Source organism: Rhea pennata, chromosome 3, assembly GCF_028389875.1.
Source record: "Rhea pennata isolate bPtePen1 chromosome 3, bPtePen1.pri, whole genome shotgun sequence".
Taxonomy (NCBI): domain Eukaryota; kingdom Metazoa; phylum Chordata; class Aves; order Rheiformes; family Rheidae; genus Rhea; species Rhea pennata.
The window spans coordinates 77,997,497-78,020,756 of record NC_084665.1 but is presented as its reverse complement, the minus strand read 5'-3'; the positions used below and the strand labels follow the sequence as shown (position 1 = coordinate 78,020,756).

General features: G+C 41.0%; 1 long non-coding RNA gene across 5 annotated transcripts in view; it reads left to right on the top strand.

Annotated features, from left to right (window-relative positions):
* LOC134138667 (uncharacterized) overlaps positions 1-23,260 on the top strand; it is a 52,444-nt gene that overhangs the window by 8,649 nt on the left and 20,535 nt on the right. For all 5 annotated transcript variants that reach the window (XR_009957960.1, XR_009957959.1, XR_009957957.1 and 2 more), the window contains exons 3-4: positions 6,127-6,342; positions 22,334-22,454. This is a non-coding gene — a long non-coding RNA (uncharacterized LOC134138667). The remainder of the gene's footprint in view (positions 1-6,126; positions 6,343-22,333; positions 22,455-23,260) is intronic.

Genomic DNA, 23,260 nt, shown 5'->3' with positions numbered 1-23,260 from the left:
AATTTATGGTTTATGTCCAGATGGAGTCTTTTGTTTTAATCATCCATGTGACCTGCATGTGTAGGATGAAATGAATTGCTTGAGGGTGTTAATGTTTGGTTCACCAAGAAGTTTGAAAGGTTTATTTGATTGTCCACAAAGAAAATGTTCTCCAATCTGCCCTAGAGCTGTGTATAGAGAAACTGTTACCTTCCTGCTCCAGGATACCATACTTCCAAGTATGCAAGTCAAAACTGAATTAGTCTTCTTGTTAGTGCCCTGTTACAAATTTATTTGTAGTTTCAGCTTGCTGTTTTCCTTAGATCCTTTACAAGTATTATGCCTTCTGGGTTTTTCCCTCCTATTAAATATATTCCAGAAGGTATTCCAGAATATTTCTCTCAGTCCTTTCCCTAGTAGTACCTTGCTTTTTCCAGTACTCAGTTTCATTTTACTGTTTTCTGCCTGTGCTTTAACCACACTAAGGTACTTTGAGACATACCAGTGTCCTCAAAGTTGTCCACCTCGTGGCCTCTCAATGAAGATGTCAAATAAAACAAGACTCATAACAATTCCCATGGCACCACATGTGTATAGATACACTCCCATTCACCCTTTATCATAGGATTCTTTAATTTGTTGTCAGCTTACATAGTTTTATCTTGAGCCCTACAATATTCAATGTTTTCCATAAACGTACACAGTTCTACACAGTCCTTGCTTGCCCTTTAATCATCTGTCATTCTGGATATTTACTGGGTATTTGATATTTGGCCAGAAATTGATAACTTTTTTTTTTTTTTTTTTTTAGTGTGACATCTGTCAAGCACAGTTGCACTTCTTATTCTTTCCAAGATCAAAGCAGACCTAAATTTAAAGTTGCAAATATAAGTGTTTATGCTAATTAATAATACTGTAAATATTTCTGTAAGGTCACTTTACAGAGTCTCAGTGCAATGCACAAAGAAGACAAGCCCTTCAGACATGCTAGGCGAATGCCACGTGGGGAAAAAGGCAATGCAAACAGAGTAGCATACAGATAATCGCAAAAAGATCACTGGAGCTGTAGTTCATCCACAATATGGTCTTTCTAGATATTTATTGTCTATGTAAATATTTTTCCCTTTGCTTGGTGGAGATGGATATACACAAACAACTATATTTATCTAGATATACATATATAAAAATATTCTGGTCTACCAATTGCAGTAATATCTACAAAATGATGACCTGGAAAGTGCAAGCCCCATCAACACACAGATCTACCTCACCAATTCTGTAGTCTTTCAATTAATACTTATTTTCTTACCTATGTATTGATGATTATATATTTCAGGGCACGAGATAGATACAGTTGGAGATACAAACTGAGGGAGAATACAAATTTATATAAAAGATCTGCTAATCTAATGTGATCTGTTAATTAATGTTAGGAAGGACTGAAAGGAAAGACATCATGGTTCTGTTCAAGATTCTTGGGACGAAAGTTTTGTGTATTGGTAATGGACTTCTAAACAAGTACAGAAAACAGGTACTTTCACTCTGAAAGCCGTGCAGTTAAATGATTGATCCTGTTATAACATGGTCTGTGTTTCCTGCTATCTCTTGAGTAATCTTTTCAGCTGCCTTAGTTACAAAATCAGTGATAGTTGTTTTCCTCCCAACAGGAACATGATAATTTGTCTAAAATTAAAGAATAGCCTGTGAAAAAGTCCATAAAGTAACACACATACTATATCAAATTTCAGTTTCCACACTGCCTGCACCTTCACCTTCTCTTTTCCTATGTTACTTTTCAGGTTATTCTAAGTAGATACTATTGTGAGTAGCTGTGCTTCTCAGGACAAAGCTCTAGGCTTTTGACCCCCTTGTTCTTTTAGTCTACTGTACTGACACAGGGAAAAGTAGGAAATGATTGTGCTGTAAAAATGACTTAGAAGTAGTCTCTTAGATTGTCCACAGAGGGAAGAGAGCTTTGCAAGACATGATCACATTCTCACACTCAGCTTTAAACACATTCTTTATCTTTAAAAGGGAAACAGAACAGTATCAGTCAGTAAATCAAACGTAATTGTAGTCTTGTCTGCAAAACCATACCATTATAAAATAAGGCATTACAGTTGGACATTTGAAACAAGAATTGTCAGTGCCAAGACCTCTTGTGCTTAGAAAAAAAGTTGATAGGTCTTTTATGAGACAAAACCATACCTCCTGTGCATCCCCAGGTTGTTTTCTTTTATCATTCTCTAAAGATAGCATTTATGGTGACTGTTTTGGGTGGGTGTTTAGGTAAAAAGCAAAAAGCAGACTATTTCTTATGTACTGTAATGAATATGCGCTTAAAAAAACACCAGAAGTATTTTTAATACCTATTTGTTTAGGAAAGGAATTTCTTAAAAAAAAGTCTCCACCTTTTCTTTGATGCTGTTGACAAAAAGCTGTTTAAAGAGTACATGTTCTAGTTGCAACTTTTTAGACCTATTCTGTGATTTAAAAATTCACTGTCAGTAAATTGAGAGTCTTTCTATTGCTCCAGCACCTGATTCTTAGTTCCATGATTTCTTCTTCTCCTACCTTGTATGGAATTGTTTTTTTGCATAGAATACTTCAGAAATTAGTTACTATAAACAAAACAAATCAACAGCATCCATATTTCTAAAGTTCTTTCAGAATTGCTTTATCTTTTGTCATACTTCAAAAGTATAAGTAAATTTTGCTCAGAGAAGGAGAAGATAGAGTAGTAGGTGCTAAAAGGGATGAAGTGCTCTACCTGGAAACAGACCCTTTTTTCCTTGTCTTCTGACAGAAGGGATGAATGAGCATGTCAGAGGCACAACATTGCTGTAGGTATCTGTTTATGTATAAAATAATATAGATATGTAAATGTCTATGTTTCTGTCCCTAATAAAAGCAAAACACCTTTATTGTAACTGTCTATAAAATGAGAACATTGTTAGCAAAAAGATTTTAAAAATCCAAATTATTTGGCATTAATTTTACTGTGACGGTAGAATTCATAATTTTTGCATACTGTATATTTTACATGTACTGTGAAATAAAAAAGAGATCACTGTATCTCCTTGTGTCCAAATACTGTCCCCAGAGCAGTGTAGGAGCATTGTTTCGGACAGCACTACTTGTTACAGGCCAAAACTGTGCTAGGAAGCATGCTATCAGTTTGGCAGTTTGGGTGATGATCGGTCTAGTATTCAAGCTTACCGCCTGATACCATTTTATTAAACAGTATAGGTAGAGCAACAGATTTTTTAAAGGTGCCCATTTACCAAACAGAAAAAGAAGAAATCAGTGAAATTGAATATCCATAAAAGTCTTGTTCTAAGTGCTTCAAACACATTAAATAGTCTTCAAAATATCCTAGTAAGGGATTAGTAAGGGTGCTTGCTGGGAAGTCCTTATTCCCTCCTCTTGGTACGGTGTATACATGCTACATAATTACTGTTCAATGAAAAAATACAAGCAGTCCTAGCAGGAGAGAAAGTATGACTGCTGCTTCCTTAGTCTCCTTGACCTTTAAGTCTTCCATTCCTGAGCAATGATTTGGCAACAGCTCAAGCTGGAGGTAAGGGATGCTTTGTATGCCACCACCTGCTGTTTGGGGCACTCCCCTAGGAGGCTGGGGAGGCTGGTTGGAAGTCCTTCAAGGAATGGAGGATCCAGAATTGAATCTACCATTTCCTCTTCAGCTGCTGTTGAATAATGCAGTGTCCTGACTGCTGTGCTGCTATGTAAGAGTATGCAACAAAGATGTCTCCCAGAGAAGGAGGAGATCTCCCTAACTTCTGCTAACACTTGGTTCTAGAAAAGCTCTTAATCAGCAGGTGTAAATTAGAGCCTGAAGACAGACCTATATCTCACCAAGGATTTAGCAGCAGTAAGTGGCCTTTTATAACATGCTTTCTCAGCTATCATAAGCATGTCTCTGGTTACAACTAGTAAGAATACAGTGAGAATACTGTGTATTTCTGTTGGAAGGACTGCTCTCTAGCTTCATGCTTCATTCATTCTCCCATCTTCGTTGTGTGGGTAGAATAGTGAGAGTAGCAGGATTCTGTTATGTGTGGGCATAAGTGAATGTGCCAAGGATAAAGTTCTAAAAAACCAGGTCAGTAGGTTTTATATCTAATTAGGCCTCTAATCCTGTGAACCACTAGTAGTTTTGCATTACGATATGTTCATTTTGTCTTAAGTGGGTCTGCTCATTTGAGTGAAGCTATGGGTGTAATTTAGTGCAGGATCAGATCTGGGCAATCACATTTTGGCTTATTATTCATGCTGTAGCACTGTTACAAATTAGATACATCTGATGTTACCCCTTGCCCAGTCAGGGTGAAGGAGTGTCTGAAACTGAGTATGTTTATATTTAATGGCTTGCACTCCATTTCCATGCCTGTCCAAACCAAGCCTTTACAAAGACACGTCATACAGAGTGTTTTAACTGTTAGATTAGGAGAGTCATAAGGCATAGATTTTCAATGCAGAAGGTCATGAGGCTGCAGTTTCTCTGGGTATGTGCTGTATTTGCATAGACAGATATTCAGACAGTTAATGGCAGTGCAGAGAGCTTTAATGGTTTTCATTTGCATCAAGCTGTTCTCACCTCTTAGTAACATAATGGATAAATAAAAGAGTCTTTTTGTTTGCTCTGCATGAAAGTTACCAATGATTAAGTGGTGCTGAGGGAACAGACTCATGTTCTCATTAAAAAAAAAAAAAAAAAAGGCCATCAAAACTGATTTTAAAGTGACCTATTTGTTTTGATTTTAAAAGGCACTTGAATAATTTTCTTTTAATGTTATGCACATTTCCTAACTCAAAACACAGAACTGGTCATTTCTATCTCAAAATACAGATATAATTGTTCCGTCAGACACAAAATACTCATTTGTTAGGCTACTCTGTGCAGTGGTGAATTACAAACAAGCATATATGCTTAAACCAGTGTTTCTTCATAATGGATTCAGCAGTCCATTTTATTATTAAAAATGATGTCCAGAATGTAGTTACAGGCAAATTCATACTTTTTGCACTATACTATGGTGTGAGACAATGGTGTTTTATAAGAAAGCCCACGCCAGAGGCTTGCTAGGGGAACCTAGTCATGACTCTCCTTACCTCTAAGTTTTATTCTTAGATGTAGAGTCTCCATGTATATGGCTTCTCCAAACCTTGCCTGGAATATGGCATATTCTTGTGAAGGTATAGAGACTTCCAAACTATGTCTTGGCTCCTTGCAGCTCAGCATCAGCTTTTGGGATTCTCTGCTACCCATCTCAAAAAACCCTCTTAAAGGGGACTCAAGGGAAGTTAGCAGAGGTCTCTATCTACTTCGTATTTTTAGGCATTTTCTGAAGGTCTTCATATGTACTGTACTTTTCTTCCATGTTACCTTGAAAAAAATCTTAGTGGTATCCACAGTCCTTTGAAAATAAAGCTCTGTTCTTAGAAACATTTGTGTCAGAACGGTCACGTTTAAATTTTTATTCCTAATTTATAGGTGCACATAGTGCATCACAGTTCCACCAGTTTGTTTAACTTTGGCACCTCAGTGTGCTAAAGTCAGTATTTTCCAATTATATTTTCCTAAATGCACTAGAATTTCAGCTTTGTGTGCCATGTTGAGAAGTATAGCCAAGGCACTGCTTATCGTAGATTTCAGTAGACTCCATTTATGGTACAAGGAGTTTTAATATTCTTGATAGCAGCTAGAATAAACAGGCCTTCAAGTACTTGGGTCTTTCATTTTCAGTTGATAGCTTCTAGTCTTTCCAGTTTTTATTCTCCTGCCTTTGAGATAGTTATCTTGAGCACTTATTGTGGCATTCAGCTTCTCTCTCTCTTGAGCTTTTTAATTTTTTAAAATCAAGATACGGAATTGAACTTCGTATTTTTGGAAAATTAATCGAGTATTTGGGAACACCAAATATGCAGATTGAGACCTGCCAAATCCACAGGTTTTGTGGCCCTTCTGTTTTGGATTACCTTTTTAATTTGTTCAGTGTTTGGCTAGGGGCTAATTAAATTACTGAATTTAGAATGAGAATTTAGTAATCCATCCTTTCTTTCACTGATTTTGATTCCTGTACTACTAGAATTAATTTTATTTTATAACTCCCTTTTTTATTTCAGTGGGGAATAAAGGACAAGTCAACAGCCTGTGTATAGGGGCAGTGAAGGGAAATTTCAGCAACCAGTCCCCTCGATGCAGGAGAAGTGTTGGACATCATTACATGTACGATAAAGATACCTGAATTCATTGATCTCTGACCAGGAAGCATAACAATCCATTTATTGCAAGTTGGAAGGAGGAGGGAGTCAGGATTGTCTAAGAAGAGATCTGTGCATGTAAGGATACAACTCTTTTTGGAGGGAAGGGTTAAGAATAAAACACCTATTTGGTACTGTGCATAATTTAAATGTATATTAAGGTGCAAAATTTATTCACATATGGAAGTAAGATCCATTACTGACAGTCTGCTTTAGTACATGTAAATAAAAATGTGTTCTAGCTATACTAGCAGTATAGGTGTGTTTGTGTGTTTACATCCTCACAATGACTATGATCATTTTAACCTTCTTTATCAGTCATGCACTTACTTGCAACACATGGAAGTATAGCTTCTTTAAATATGTATCACTAAGAGATAGGGCAGGAACAAACCCTAAAAATGAAGCATTATAGCTGATTCTGACGTAGAACTGCAGCAACTCTAACTGTTCTTGCTATAGTGGGAAAACTTTGTTCAAAAACAAAAATGTTCTTATGTTTTTAATTGAGTGGCAAAAAATTACTTCTGTGTGGTCATCCCTGCTAAGAGATTCTTCAGAACCAACATTTCCCATTTTTCCTTGTTTATTTCTTTTTTTGGCTAGTAGTTGCCTCTGAACTAGTTTTATAAATTATGAATCTGAAGAGGATAACATGTTTTCTTGAGAATTTGATCCAGATGTATATTACTGTTTCAATAAATACCTTTTAAGTATTTGGTGTGAAGATTTGGGAGGTCTGGGTTTTGTTCCTTTTTTTTAAAAAAATAAACATCCTGGTTATCTTATAAGCAGCAGACTTCATGCTGTTTAAAACTCCAGGAAAGTCAATAGCATTTCAGCAGGGATTCACGTGGCCCTTGGGTTTTGGACTGTATCGTATTGCAAACTCCTAAAATAAGCTTATTTGGAAAGCTGCAGGCTTCCCATCTTTTTGTCTGGAAAAGTTATAAAATAGAACAGACAGGCTTTTCACTGAGCTGCTGAGAATGCAATTCTGGCTAGGCAGTCAGGACTAAATAAGGAGCAAAATCAGCACTAAAAATAGAAACGGAGGTTGATCCAACTGCAGCATGAATTATAATCCTTGCACAGCAAAGGGTTGGTAGGTTCAGCTGAGGACACTCAGTTACAGAGAATCAAATAATCTTTCTTCTGCTCCTGAAAAGCCATCATATCCTAGCTGTGCTAACCAGATTGCTACCAGTCAGCAGAACTGTTAATCATTCCTGCAAATTATTTAACATGTTATTTCAGATACAGAATTTTTTTAGGGAGAGGATTATATTTACCACATAGTAAGAGGAAAATATGGGTTGGTTTTAAGTTAACTGTGTTTGGAGAACATGGGGAAAATGGTGCAGTTGGATTTACTGCACTTTTCTCATGGCTGGATAAATATATTCTCATCACTCCTCTGAGCTTTAAGCCATGGTGACTGCAGCACCGTGGGGCTCCTGGTGGGCATGCTCAGCTGGATTGGGTGTCTGGCCAGGCCTGTTACGTGGTCACAGACTGGGCAGTTCAGAGTACGTGCTTCAAGGGAAGTTCCGGGAACTGCTTTATTTCAGAGCAGTATAGACCGTTCCTGCCCACTGTCTTACCCTACCCTTTGTCAGCAGCATAATTCAGAAAATATTTATCTGTTATTTGTCCATTTCTTTTTATGTACTACATGCCTCATAAGTTTAAGCCCAGAGCTTGCTACTGCTTATTTATTGTGTTATGAACACTTAGGTGTTAAATATTGAGATTACATGAGTGCAGCCAGCTACAGCTATGTACTGCATGCTTTCTGGACTTGGTTGTTTATCTCGTCAAGCAGTGATTTATCAAGCTGTGGCAATTTTTTTTACTTCAGCCTTAAGAGGTTATGTAGCCGCTTTAGATAATTCATCATATATTTTCAACTTCTTTAGAAACATTTATTTATGAAAATTAACAAAATTAGTATGCATCAAATCAATCTCTGCTACTACTTAAATAAAATCTTAAAATAATTTTAGAATTTTTTATTTTCAGTGCACTGCAGATTTTGCTACTGAAAATGCACAATGTTTATTTACTTGTGCTGGTTAGTTACAGGAGCAGCTCAGGCAAATTTGTAAACCATTAGTAGAGCAGAAATATTTGGGCTGTTTGACACTGGGGAAGGCGTAGACTGCAGTGGGAATTTGTGGAATGAGACCAAAAGGCAGAGATCATCAAAGTTACACAGGCCAAGGCCAATAAAATACACAGTGTCAGCGAGTCGCAGATCAGTTGTTTGGTTGCATTTTCCTTCCTCACTTCCCTCCCCAGCATAATATCATCTATCATGTTCCCTATTTCCAGACTCCTATCCCAGCACCCATGTCTGTCTCCTCTCTTCCACTTCCCGTACTGAATGTGCAGCTTAGCAGAAGCTGAGAGCAGCAGCCTCGCAGAAGGGCAGGCTGAGCAACACCACCTCGCTGATGGGCAGGCGGCAGCCTCCAGCTCCAGCTGAGTTCAGAGGCCATTTTTATTTTTTGTTTTTGTATTATTCTTTTTGCTTATATTTGAAGAGCTGTATTTCCTGAGGGGGGAGAGAAGGAGCTACATGTTTTCCAGGAGACATAGTAAAGAGATGATGATTGATAATTGCAGTGACTGTTGGACAGTGAAATGTGTATCATTATGTTTTGGTTGCTTTCATTTGGTTGCATATAAAACACTGATAAATTATTCCTTTTACTGACTTCAGCTAAATCTTTATAAGACCGTGTAGGGCTTTCCACTATTTTATCTGTGCGCTGTGCACCCCCAGCTCTTGTATAGCTTTAGCTATTACTGTTTGGCACAAACATTTGGTATAATAAAAGCAGCATAAGCCTGCAATATGGATACCGTAATACTAGTGGAGTTATCGAAATGGGCTTTATTTCAGCTTTACACTTAAAAAAATAAAATAAATCACACCCTCTCGGACAAAAAAAATTAAAAATACATATGCAAAGGGAAAAATTATTTTAATTACCTATTTTACTTAACTAAAGGTTGTACAAAAAGGAAATGATATAACTTGAACTAGTGGCTTATCTGAACATTGTATCAGTTTATGAGACCATATCTTCTATTATACGTTTTCAGACATAGAAACCACAACATACACAAGTTTTAATGAACCCTTGAGTCCAGCCTATTTTAAAAGGGACTTCATTACTTTTAAATAACTAGCAGCATGCTTCTAAAATGTATTGAAAGGATACTGTATTAAAAGTTACTGTTAAATGTCAAACAGATTTACATTATTTCTGTATAACCAGTTTCAAAGTTTACTTAAGCAGATGTAATTTTAGCATTAAAAAAAGGCCTTAGTTCTAGAATATACAGGGATTTTTCTTCTCAAATTGTAACACCTCTGGGTTTATGCTTACAGTCATCATTGCAATTCTTTTTTTCTGGATATGTACCTTTATGGATTATGACAAGGAAGAGCCACCAGGCAACTACATTTATTATTTTTTTCCTCCTGTTTTAAATCTTAATCACAAGATTCTTCCTCATGCCTTTTTTAACCCTATGAAAATCATGGAGAGCAGCTAAAGATCTTTGTCAAACAGCTTTGCTGTGTTTTGTTTTCCCCCCAAAATGTCATTTTTTGTAACTTTTATCATGCAAAAAATACTCAAAATTCCACTAGTCAGTGGGGGCGAAGTTCACGGTGTAACTGAGCTATCATAGAATCAGTAGGGTTGGAAGGGACCTCTGGAGATCATCTAGTCCAACCTCCCTGCTCAGCAGGGTCGCCTAGAGCACGTTAGCCAGGGTTGCATCCAGGCGGGCCTTGAAGATCTCCAGAGAAGGAGACTCCACAACCTCTCTGGGCAACCTGGGCCAGTGCTCCGTCACTCTCACAGGGAAGAAATTCCCCCTCACGCTCAGGCGGAACTTCCTGTGCTTCAATTTCTGCCCATTGCCTCTTGTCCTGTCACATGGGACAACTGAAAAGAGTTTGTCCCCGTCCCCTTGACACCCTCCCTTCAGGTACTTGTACACATTGATAAGATCCCCCCCAGTCTTCTCTTCCCCAGGCTGAAGAGGCCCAGCTCTCGCAGCCGTTCCTCACAGGGCAGATGCTCCAGCCCTCTGATCGTCTTCATAGCCCTACACTGGACTCTCTCCAGTAGCTAATATTAATTTATTATTATTATTATTAACAACATATTAATAGTAAAATTAATATTTTATTAATTTTTACTATTTATTTTGAATGTAATAAAAACATAGACGCATTCTGCAGGTTCTTAAACATGCAGCATGAATGATTTTATTCAAATGTAAGATTTTTTTTCTTAAAGAAAATTTGTTTGTTTTTCTCAGAGCCCTTTCTGAATACAAGGGGAGGTCACAGCTGTTCTCTTCATTCACATGTAATGTAATAAAACAAACAACATATGTATGGGGCATAAGAGTTTAGCACTCGGAACATAAGGATTTGTGTATGACTCTGAAAACTGTAAATAACAAATTACGCTTTACCTTTGTCCTGTTGCCCTTCAGCCCGAGTTGTTGTGTTGAAATTGAGGTTTTCATGTGTTGCATTGTTTGGAAAATAGATTTAGCTCTTCAAAAGTAAGATAGCAAGGTCCAAGTTACATTCTTAGCCTTAGTTCTAATTATCTTAAGTCTTCTAGATTTACATAATTACTACATTTACATAATCTCTTAAGACCTTTATCTGCACTCTCTGATGAGAATAGACCGGAAGCCATGCTGAGGATCACACTTACCCACATTTTATACTGTGAGCATGCAGCACTGGCCTCAGATGTGGGCAGATTGCCCTTTCTGTAGAGCCTGCTGGCACCTGGCCTTGTGAGTGAGGTTGGTGGGTTAGCACGCTAGCGCCCAAATGCTCACAGGCAGTGATGGTCGTTGCCGCCATAGTGTATCTGCGGCAGATAAGGTCTAGGAGAGGTGGCACAGAACCTACCATGTACATCTGGTCCGAAGGACTTTTTGTTTTACTGTAGTTTAGACATGGTTCTGGTGTTCTCATTTACCGTGAGAGGTGGAGTTTCCAAATACTGAGGATTAAAACATAAACCCAAAATACATCGTTCAGTTTCTTACAAGTTAAAGAGGGAAGAACAGCTGAATGGCTCACAAATACTAATCAATTCATCCCACGTATTTTTTTTTCTTGATGGATTTCTTTCTTGTGAGCTACAGAAACCCATCAATTTGTACATTGTCATGCAACGTCTGTTTTGAGACAGACATTGAACTTTCCTTTGACTTCCTCAAACCACAAGATTCTTACCTCTCATTTTGTTCTAAAAATACCATCAGTTCAGGGGATTTATCCTTGCTAGACTGAAACACTAGAAAGCAGACCAATACTCTAGTGTAGAATAGGTGTTTGCTATTCTGTTAAATGATAGTAACAGAGATGAATTTGCTGTAGGAAATGAGTAACTCACAGGATGTGGGTTAGATCTTGACACCACACAAGTCCTGATAGAAGATACCATCATCTGATAGTTTTTGGATGGCCTCTCTACACTTAAGACAGACTTGTAAACCAGTTTCTAGCTAGCAGATATTTACAGCAACAGAAAAGCCATTATGACTGTTAGCCATCTCCTTAGATGGCTTCATGTCAATAGTGTGAAAGCATTGTGTTATTCTCTCTGTCAGGAAGAGATTAAATTATGGCACTGGCATACGATCTTCTTTTCCATGTCGTGCTTAGTCTGCAGAATGGCTAGGTAAAAGATTTCAGTAGACACTTCTTCAAAACACAGACAGGAAATCAAAAAAAAAAATTTTTTTTTGAAGGCATCCTCTCAAAATAGAGTTATCCTGGGTGGATATATTCACAGGTTAGCAAGATGGTTTCCACATTCCAGGGATAGCTGTTTCCCTTTATACTTAGCTATCAGTCCTTCTGATTTCCAGATTACTTAGCAAAATCAAACAAGATTCAGTGAAAATATCCACTTGCCAAATCTCCACATGCCAAAAGAGTTCTGGTTTCCAGATATCCTGAATAGGATATCTTATGGACTTCTCTACATTTGGATTTCTTACTGCAAACAAAGGAATGATCTGATATCTGAATCTGAAGTTCTTCCGTCTCATAGCCTATATGCTGGAGAACTGTTAAGTATAGGAGGGTCCTGCTTTTCACATGATCCTGATCAATGGTAAGAAAATCTCTTCGGCAAATTTAACAGGTAACTGCCAGGAGGAGAACAGAAGGTTATTTACTTACCAGTAATTGATCAGTCGTGTGTATGTATATATCACACACAGCTCCCTCTTCTCTTTCTGATCTAGTCCTGTACGCTTGGGGTTCTCATACAGATCATGTGCACCATGCCTGCTACGGCTCAAATTGAAATCTCAGGGAGCTTCAAGGCTTACATATACTGTATGGGTATGTCAGGCCCCAAAATCCAATAAGCAAATGTACAACCCCTGCAGATGTGCATATACATCTTTGAAGAATTCCTGTTGCTGCATCATAAGTAACTTTTCATTCAGTCTGAAGCATAAAAAACTTTTCTATGGGTTCTTTGTGCAATTAAAGTCATAATGAATATCTGATAGAATAAGGATGCTCAGTCATACAAAGGATAAAGTGTATTTTTAAAGCCTGTGCATAAAGCAGCAATAAGAGCACACAAACAGAACATGTTTGGAATACAGCAAGTTACTACTTTAAGATATTATCCTTAAATTCAAAATGTTGAAACATTCTAAAGAAATGCAACATTAGTAAATAGTTTGTTTTAAAACTGTGTCTGCACAGGAAAGCATATAATTCTGTTGTCACATAAAACATCTAAGAACCCAAGCATTGCCAGGCAAACAGTTATAAGTCATAGGGATGAAGGCAAACCATTACTAAAAGCAAAAAAATGGACCAATCTGCTTAGAAACAAAAGTTGGCAGAACACTTCACATCTGCGCTCCAGGAATTCTATACATTTCCAAATTACAGCCAAGCAAAACACAGGTAAACATCTGTCTACAATCTGAGTAGTTGCAGAGCATCTCTTCTGCCAATTCATCCCTTAAATAATAATTTCTGGGCAGTCACACCGTTGTCATACCTTATATACAACGGCTTGAACTTACTCATTGTCTCATAAATGATAACAGTAAGCAAAACTGAACACTAGATAGGATAGCAAAGCCTGATAGGAAAAAAAGAATCATTCAAGAGACTATTAATAAAAGGTAGAATAAACTGGGAAGATTGGAGCAGAGCGGAAGGGGAACAAAAGGATAAGCTTTGAAGAAAGAGTCAATGCCAATAAATATAAAACCCTACTCTCAAGGAAAAAGAATAAAACACAGATGGAAATGGGAGAGTATGTTTATCCAAACCCATTATAGGGAAGCGAGCTGATTGTTCCTCTTTTCTTCTTCACAGTGCCTTAATACTAATTCTGTATAGAATCAGGCACTGTAATTGTTAAGAGAAAGGTACCTAGAGTCTAAATAGTCTCTTAAAAACAAGCATATGCTATAGAAAGAGTATAGAACTAAAGAGATAGGAAGTAAATTATGGTGATCGTTTCTAAAGAATTCACAGCCCTTCTGAAAGTTAGGGATCAAATTCCAACTTCATCCTCCAATTTAGTTAAAGAAGCTACAGCTGTTACCAGAAAATCTGCGTTCTTGTAAATCGGACTCCAGTCTTACCTTTACCCTTTTGTTACAGTCGAAGGCCAGCATGTACATATGAACACAGAATTATTTTGTTTTCTGTAATGATCAAAACCAAATGTTATTTTACCTTTGCCAGCTTTGTGTAGGGTGAGGTGCCATCTTGCATATTTATTTTCCTGGAGTGATTCCCAGAAGTATGCTATGCTTTTTCTGCTCATGTCTCACTAGCTTTTTTTTTTTATAAGTTGTGTATACCAGATTTTCGGTCCCTGGGGACAGGCCTATACAGGAAATCTGTACATATAAATATGAGAGTAATAAAAAAGCAGCTACTGAATGATACTCCATATTGGTCTAACTCAAGATTTCAGAGTAGATCATGGGTAGGTTAATGTCCATGTTTTAAACCGAGAACAGCTTTATCTGATTTGTTATATGGGAGGAAGAGACAAGGTAAAGGTTAGTAAGTTTGAAAGAAGTTTTACTTAACATACACCAATGCGCTTCAACTGCTAAACATTTAGAACTGGAAGTCCCACAATACACCTTTCAGAAAGAATTACGTGGTATTAGAGGTGTGAAAAATTAAATATCTTAGCCTAATTTTCTACTTGGGAAAACTCAGTCTCAGTAAGCATCAGATTTTCAAAAATCTCCCTCAGTCCTTGTGCCCCAATTAGATGGATGCAGTTTCCAACAAATAGGCACACAGACTCTGGGACACAGATTTAGCAGAAAAAAATACGCTGGCTTTTTCCTTTATAGTTTATATTCAGGAAGTATATTCAGTTAAAAATACCAAAGTATGATAAAGAACAATGAGCCAACATTTCCAGGAGGCTACTTGGTCGAGTGGAAACAAAATAATTTAAAAGGCAAATTTTCACTTGGGTTATAGAACTAAAATGAAATTCTTTTCTGATGACTGAGTCTAATAGCATTTTCATAATATTGCAATTATTGATTATTACTGATTACCTAGAAAATAGGTTTTTGAAGATACTTTTTTTCTCACTATTAGATGTGTGAATTCCCAGTGGCTGTAAAACAAATCAAGATAAAACTGTCTTTCTCACATGCCATCACAACTAGAGACAACATTTTGTTGATGAAAGCTGACTGGTATCGTGTTATCCCCTGTTACACCTGTGTAATCCCATTAATTGAGAAATAACATCGCCTGAAGAAACTTAATAGCTAATGATGGTGCACAGTAAAGCTGACACTCAAGGTGTGATGGAGATTTTTAAACCTTAGTTGTACTTATAAGTTGGCTGCCTGAAAAAACACATGCTTTAAACCATCCCATAGGATTTCTGTGAGATGCCACGAACATTGGACTATTTTTCAAAACAGAATTGAAAGATAAAGGGATATAGATACTGAAAGATACAGGGATAAAGGTCAAGCCAGAGGGCAAGGCTTCCCCTCCCCTCTCTCATGCTCTGATTCATTTAACAAGTCAGTTCAGTATTTATGTGTGCTCTTCATCTGGCAAATGCTTCATCCTTAGGTCTCTCTAGCAGCTGCACCGGGTGTGATGAATCCGTCGTTCCATGTGGCGTGCATACATGTATGCATCTTGATACTGTATTTCAAGGATACGCTTAGGCCTTCCTCTAGGCTAGCTTTAACGTTGATGGCAACTGTGAGCTGGATGCCCAGCTGGATGCCCTCCCAGGTAGGAGGTTGCCGGCATACCCACGCATGTCTAGTGTTTAATACATTGGTATTCAGTGAGGTCGTGTAATACACCTCTCAGATAAGCAGTGAGGAGCTGCCTGTGTATGTGGGAAGCAAACACACTGGGGAGCATGCTGAAATGCCAGCCATATCCAAGGTCATTCTCCTAAGCAGTATATAAAAGCAGCCTTGTGGCTTTCTAGCTGTGATGCACTAGCAATTGTACGTGCTCTGCGCAAGGCCGAGCGCTCTTGGGTCGTGCAGCGCGACTGCAGGATGCGAAGGAAGTGCAGGGGCTGTAAGCGCAGCAGAGGAATTAGCGCTGCCGGTTCGGTTCCACCGCATGTCAGTGACAGACGTCAGACCTACTGGTGACGTGCGGGACAGAGGTGACGTGCTGAGGTGACGTGCGCTCTCATCTCTTGTTCCTCCTGCCACCTGAGCTTGCAAAGCAATTCCCTTTAAGATGATTCACCAAGTGACCATAAAAAAAAGCGTCGTCAGTGGGATTACGCAGAGTGAGCTAGCCCCAGAGGCTGGCTTTGCAGCTTGTGTCAACTCAGCTACCGCTCTGAAAGGTCTGGCATCTGAGCTGGGGGAATCCAGTATCAGCAGCTAGAAGGAAAGGCATCATCCATCCCCCATCATCCCTTTGCAGAATGAAGGTTCCCAAGTAATCCCATTTACCTCCTTTAAAACCCACCACTCATGCCTATCTCCACATGCTTACTGACAGCAGTGCCATGCCCAGGTGCAGCTGAAGTGCTTGTCCCTCTGCCACGGCAGCTGAAAGTGCAGGCAGAGCTCCTAGCGCCTTCTGACGTAGCAGAGGCAGGGCAGCCGTTCGAATCAGGCACTGGACCCACTCAGCCCGAGTCCGGGCAGTAGCGCTGGCCTTGCAGAAGCAGTGTCTTACACTATGCTGTCCAGCAAGGCTGGTACGAGCACATCCCACGCTGCGGCCCTGAGCCAGGGCGCCTTCTGCAAAGGCACCATAACTTGTTGTATAGGGACAACGTGCTAGAGGGGGTTAAAGGAGAGAGGCTGTGCTGTGGAGAACTAGTAATGAGGAGCCTGGAGCTGGGGGTGGAGACTGCATGCAGATGTTGTTGTCTTACCCTGATCTTTGGTCCTAGAGTTACTGGCCAAAACTGCGGGAGATGGTCTTAAAAATGGCATGCTCTTTGACCTCTCTCACTGTTGCCAGTGAAATGAGGTTTGCCCCCTGGTGATTTGGCTTGACTTAGATTTTTACGTTTGAAACAAATTCAGACTGGCTTGTGTTACTCATGAGTTTCTTCTCAGTTTTGTTTGATTGGTTTTTTATTTCATTTTATTTTGTTTTTAATAGGAATGGAATCACTCAGAAGCATGAATAGGCTTGTTTGCAAGTGGTTACATTTAGCTGTGATCTGCCTGTTCTGTTGGAGTGCTTGGTGAGTTGTAGGAGGAAAACTGCACTAGTTTGAACTGGATTTGGAAACAAGGATATTTTAATTTGGGACAGCAGAAAAAAAAAATTGTGTAACACTGTTGTGTTATCCTAAGTAGCAGTAGAAGCCAATGAATTGCATGATTTTTTCCGTCTTTGTAATCAGTTTGTTATGCACCCAGCAATGCCGTGGGATTCAGTATTTTATCTGCTGGGTTTCCCCTGGCAGCATCTGAAGAAGTTCATTATAAGTGTTTATCACATGATCCACTTAATCAAACCACTGAAACTAAGAGAGTAAGTCATTCTAACAAGACCCTTCAGAGCAGCCTTATAAACTGCTTACTGATATACTCTTCCTTAGTTAGGATACAATGAGTTTCCTTGTATCTCAGTGTATAATACAGGAAGTTCATTATCCCCTGTCCAAATTCAGGCATAAAGAAAGGAAGCAGGACTTACAAAGGAATGACAGATAATTTGCAAAGGATTTTAGTTAGCCACTCAAATCCCAGATACGGTTAGACTGTAAGCTCTTCATAAGGACAGCCTCCTGTTTTTTAGTGTTACGCAGAGAGTAGCCATCTAAATAGCTGGTTCTAATGTTATAAAATATAATTGACACAGGAGAAATTATTTGCTTCTTTTGATTAGCAGTTAACTAATGGAAGCATGTCGGGGAAAAAGAGAGAGAAATCAGAATTGAAACTGCTTTTATCTGCGCTTTAGTACAAATACTGCAGAGCCGATACCTGAGCTGTTGCAAAATCACTTGAAAGCCTGATAACTCCCAGTATGTGGTAAAGTTTGAAATACTTAGACTCTTGCATGACAAGCTAGGAGCTTGCACACATGCTGTTTGCAGCCTGTGTTTGCACACTGTGTGCGTGGTAAGGTAAAACGTGTTTCCGTCTGATGTACCTAGGAACTACTGTGGTTGCAGGGAACAGATAGGCTGAGGGCTGCTCTGCCTACTTAAGGCATCATTTCACTGAGCTCTGCCATAGGCAATGAGCAGGCACTCACTGGATTTTCTCACAGATGCTATTTCACAGTCAGCTCCACAGTCAGTATCTCGTAGCCCTTGTCTTGCTGCCATCTGCTGAGGAGCAGTTTGGATACCACCACATATGTAGGCTTGGACCAACCTTGTTTGCAGAAATGCCCTAGGTGGGTGTCCGGAGCACCAGCCTGCCTCCGTGCGTTAACGCTGCTCAGCTGCACCTCTCCCTTCACCGCCCAAGTTCATGGGAAGGCTGTTCCTACGGTCATGCCAGACCGAATGACGCTGCTGTGCAGGGATACGTGGGCTTAGCCTTATGCGGCTTCTCTAGATGAACATTTTTTGTGCACAGGAAATTGCCGTTGCAATAAGACACATCAGTCGCAGCAAGGCAAAAGTAGGTAAGACGTGAAAACGTGGACATGACTGAGAAATATGGGCAACAGAAAGAGACAAGCAGGCAGGTTTGATGGGGGTTGTGCTTTTTACCAGTGAAGCAGGTCTCAGAATTTGTGCCGTTGTCCAGATGCTACTTGGAGGAAACAGCAAAATCTGTGTCACCAGTGCCAAAGTCCAACCTGCCGAGAGAGTTAAAACCCGACCTGTGAGCTTTTCCTGGGCACAGCTGGAGTGAAAAAGTAGCCTGGACTGCATCAGTCAATAAATGTGTGGGTTTGAGACGCACAGTTTTCATTCATTGTGTTACTGGAAAAGCTACATGATAATCCCTTGTCTTTATTTTCGTATATTTAGTACTTGTCCTAATAGAGCCATCAATCTCTTGACTGCTGATATACTCATATAGCAAATTTGCATTGGTATGGCTGTGTCCCCAGTAGGGGCTGTGCTGCTTTACTAGGTGGTTCTCCAAGTATTACAGTTACGACAGTACACAAAAGCCCGAAGGAAAATATCATTTGCTGCCTTTTTCCTCTTCATCTTAGAAATAGCAAATGCTAAATTATTTTCCCTCTTTTAAAATAAAATAGAGCAAAAAAGATGAGTCTATGCAAGCTGGTTTGTTTTGCTAATTCATTCAATTTGATTACGTTATACTATGGTTCCACTTTCTCACTTCTTTACCATACGCCCTGTCTGTGTTTCCACTCTTGGATGTGCCTCCTCATCTCTCTTCTGGGATAGTTTTACTATTAGATTTCTGCTGCTTCAGCTTCTAGACTGCCGGCCCTTTAAGAAAAGATGCCTCTGTTATAAGTAGACTGGGAGGAGAGTGGATCCATAAAAATAAACATTATTTGCGTGCACATAGTGCTTTCATCAGTAAGTCTCAAATAACTTTACCTAAGTGGTCAGTTTGCTCTCCTCTCAGCCTCCGAGGTAAGGAAGCAGAGGCTGAGCAAGCTGATAGTTTTCCTGCTGTCTACAGCAATTCAATAATAAGAGTAAAACTTGGATTTTCCGAAGGATTTTTCAGCTTTCCCACACATGGGGAAAGTCAGTGTTGACTCTCGGGAATCATTATTGGTAGGGATGTCTGTAGTCGTCTTTAAAGCAAAATGTCACTTGCCCACGGGGTGCTGTTCACTTGTCGTTAAGAAATCGTTAGCGGCCGTGTCAGTACAGAGACTGGGGCTCGGTGTCTCTTGTGTGTCCTCTTGGGAGGGAAGATCTGGGAGGACGATTACGCTGGGTGTCGTGTGCACCGGGCTGCGTGCGCGGACGTGTGAGTGAGCAAAAGCACCACTGAGAATTGAAGTGGCGCTGCCAAGTACTAACTTGCCTCTTCTGGTCAGTGCCAAGCCAGGCTGAATTTTCCCTCGCAGCTTAAGGATGAAAGGCTCTTTAATGCATTAGCTACTCCTGGGCTGTTCAACTCCATCCCCAGTAGTGTTATCTTTTTCCGAGCCTTTCTCCCTAAATTGCTTCCTTTGAAGACTGCAGGTTTTTTAGCAGTGAACTGGAGTGCTCCCGGCTTGCTGGAAATCCTGAGGCCAACGCACTAGGGCATTGCGGTGCCAAACACGCCGGTCACAAAGCATCACATTTAGTGGATTTTAACTTGAAGTAGCTGACAAAAAATAGAGCGGACAGGTTATAAGAGCTGTCAGCCCAAGTAAAAGGAGACAGCCTTGAAGAAAGCCTCAAAGACACTATTTCCAGGATACACTCCTTTAAAAAAAGTGGGGAAACAGAATAAGCAGATGGTAGTGACTTATTTTTTCAAATGAATTGCTAGCTATTTTAACCATTGCTTTTGCCCAGTGTCTATTGCAAGACTGTCTTCAGCAGCTACCTAAGGGGCTCTCTTTTGCCATGCCCTGGGGCTTTCCCCCGTTTCCCCACCGTAGGAGACCAAGGCAGCACCGCTGGGCAGCCTTTGCCCACTGAAGCTGCCCGCTGGGTCTCTCAGAGCCGCCTGTCCCCGGCCAGATTTGGGCCACCCCTCTCCCCCTGCCACAGCGCCGCTCCTGCTGGGATTCGTGCCTGCCGGCGTGTCCGCCTTTTGCCTGAAATTCCCCCGGCGCTCTTGGCACGGTTGGGACAGAAACGACCCAGTGGAGGTTTCCAGCGACACGCAGGGGCTGCGCGCCAGCCTTGCACGTGAGCAGCCCCGTGGCAGGGAGCAGGGGCAGCGAGAGCCCGTCGGGGCTGCAGAGCCGGCATTAGGCCGCTGCTTGCTTGCAACAACACGCAGTAAAGGATGGTGGAGAGAGGCTGCCAAAAGCAGTGACCTTTGAGACAGGAGCCATCTCCCAAACGCACGTTGAGCAGTGGCAGAGCGGCACAGGTGCGGGCAGGGGAGAGCTTGTTAAATTAAAGCCAGGGAATAACAGGAGGGATGTTTGCTTTGGGTGATAACGTGCACCTGCTCTGTGCTCACAACTCAGAGCGGGTTTCCTCCGTTTCTGTGGCAGACCTTAGACAGCGCGATGTCCTTTGGCTCTCCCCTTCCTCCCCACCTCCCTCCTAAGACCTTTTAAAGCACTTCCCTCAGCTGTGTTAGCACCTCCAAAGCTACAACACAGCAGCCTGCTAAATTGTGGCGATTGCTCCTTGTTCTCCATCAATTCACCTCCTTGTGTAGCTCCCCTGACCATGCCACTGACGTGCACTGCCAGTCCCGATGCCCCCTGGAAGATGCCCGGGTGTCCCTGGCCTGCATCTCGTCCTGGGGAGGTTGCAGGGGCGTCTGCTTTTATTTCATTTCATTTATAAATGGTGCTGAATGGTGACAGTTGAAGAACTTACCAGGAGAAGTTCAACGCTTCGGAGAGATGCATGGGCAGCGTTTCGCATCTCGCATGCAAGGTTTGATTGGATTAACGTTGTCCCAGAGCTGCCGTACAGTTCCCCCGCTGCGCAGGCTGATCTAGCCTCGCTGTGGGATCAAACTTCACAACCGTGTTTCTGTCGCACGGGTGACTTTCATCAAAAGTCTTTACGTGCCTTAATGCAAGCTGCGTTTCGGCAAGCCCGCGAAGCTGGCCCTTTCTCAGCGGCCTCCGTGTTCTTCACGCTGGCGTTCATCCTGGCGCCAAGCGTGCGACTCTCTTGCTTCTGCCGCCTGTTCTGTCTTGCTGCGGACAGCGTGTTTCCTCTCCCGCTCGCCCCCACGTAAACGTGGTGGCGGCCGTGAGGGAGACCCGCAGCCCTGCTGCAGCCGCTCGGGTGATGCCTTTGGCCCCCGCGGGTGCCTGCAGCGCGGCACCTCCCGCCAGGCAGCGGAGCCGCCCGGGGGAGGTTTTCCTACGTACTTGCAGCTCCTTCCTCCTTATTTGCACGTACAGTTAATAACCGACTTCGGAGCTCACCTATAAATATTTCGTTAAGGGCTTTTCTTTTTCAGTTTTTCCTACTCAGCTGCAAAGCTCTTATTTTCTCTTAATTTCCTTCCTATATTTTCCCATAACCCAGATCTATTTTAACACCAAAGTGTTAATTTTGAAACAACCCATGTATTTTCAGCCTCTTCTTCTCCCTTACCTGCTGATTATTCCTTTTCACTTTCCTCCATCCCTTCTTTTTTCAAAAAACTGTTTTCCTCCTTCCCTCTCCCTCTTCACAGCTCCCACCATCTGTCTCTCTACGAATACAAAGCTTTAGGGGCAATGATTCACTAGGCTGCTAGCTCATTACTCACACTCCCAGCATCATGGTTTCTGTCCTTGTAGGATGCTCTACCTAATGTAAAGATCAATGAATCCTGGGAATTGTTATTCAATTAAAAAAAAAAAAAAAAAAAAGCCAAAAAAGCCCCGGCAGTTAAATAGATTGGGCTCTTTGTACTTCCTGAACATCAGCGCTTTATTTTTCTCCCTTGCTCTGCTCTTGTCGTTTTTCAGAACAGGATCATTGAAACAGAAGAATAGAAATGATCACTGGACCATTTAATGCAACCTCCTGTATCACATGATGCAGGAATTACTTAATGAAATTCCCTGGCCCAAACCAAGCAAATCTCTGGTAAGTCTAGAGCACATTTTTTTAGGATGAGAGCCAAAACGATGAAAGGAATTTACTACCCAGCCTTGCTAATCATTTTGAATGATTCACTGCGCTCCCTAACACTCTGTTTTGTGAGCGGCAAAACTAACGCCGCCTCACTTCCTCCAGCTTTCTCTCGGCCACCCTCGGGCACGAGGCTGGCAGCACGGCGGCCACTGGTGGCCACCTGGCCGCCTCCTGCAGGAGACGGAGGCTAGACCACAACCGCCTCTTCCTCCGCCGCGTCCAGCCAGGGGTCCCTCTCGTTAGCCAGGCTGTTATTTCCGTGAAGCTTGGAGGCACTTAACATCTTTGAGCTTCTGCCTGTCACGTTTGGCAGGAGTTTGGCTAATGGGGTCAGCAGCCATTTGAGAGAGAAACTAGAAACAGAACTAGAGATACGAATGGGAAGCAAGGTGCATATTTGTATCGCTTTGGCTTCTGGTTAGAGGATCATTAGATCTCGTGCCTTTGCTAGAAAAAAAAAACGTAAAGAAATGCAGAGTACTGAAAAATCATCATCCTTCCATATTCCAACAAGCTTCCCTTTGGGTTTGTGTCCTGCAGGGATTTTCCTGGCTCAGTTGACTGTACCCTCAACTTCTCATCTCGTGGTCTTACTGCAAAATGACACCCCACATTTCCAACCTCTCCTTTTGTACTCCCCAAAATACGTATGTGTCTAGAAGTTGTGTGTTTCGAGTCCTGGAATTATTTTGGGGTTGTAAAACACTTTAAATGGCTTAAAGTGCCTGAGATGGCCATTCAGGGCTGGTCCAGAAAGC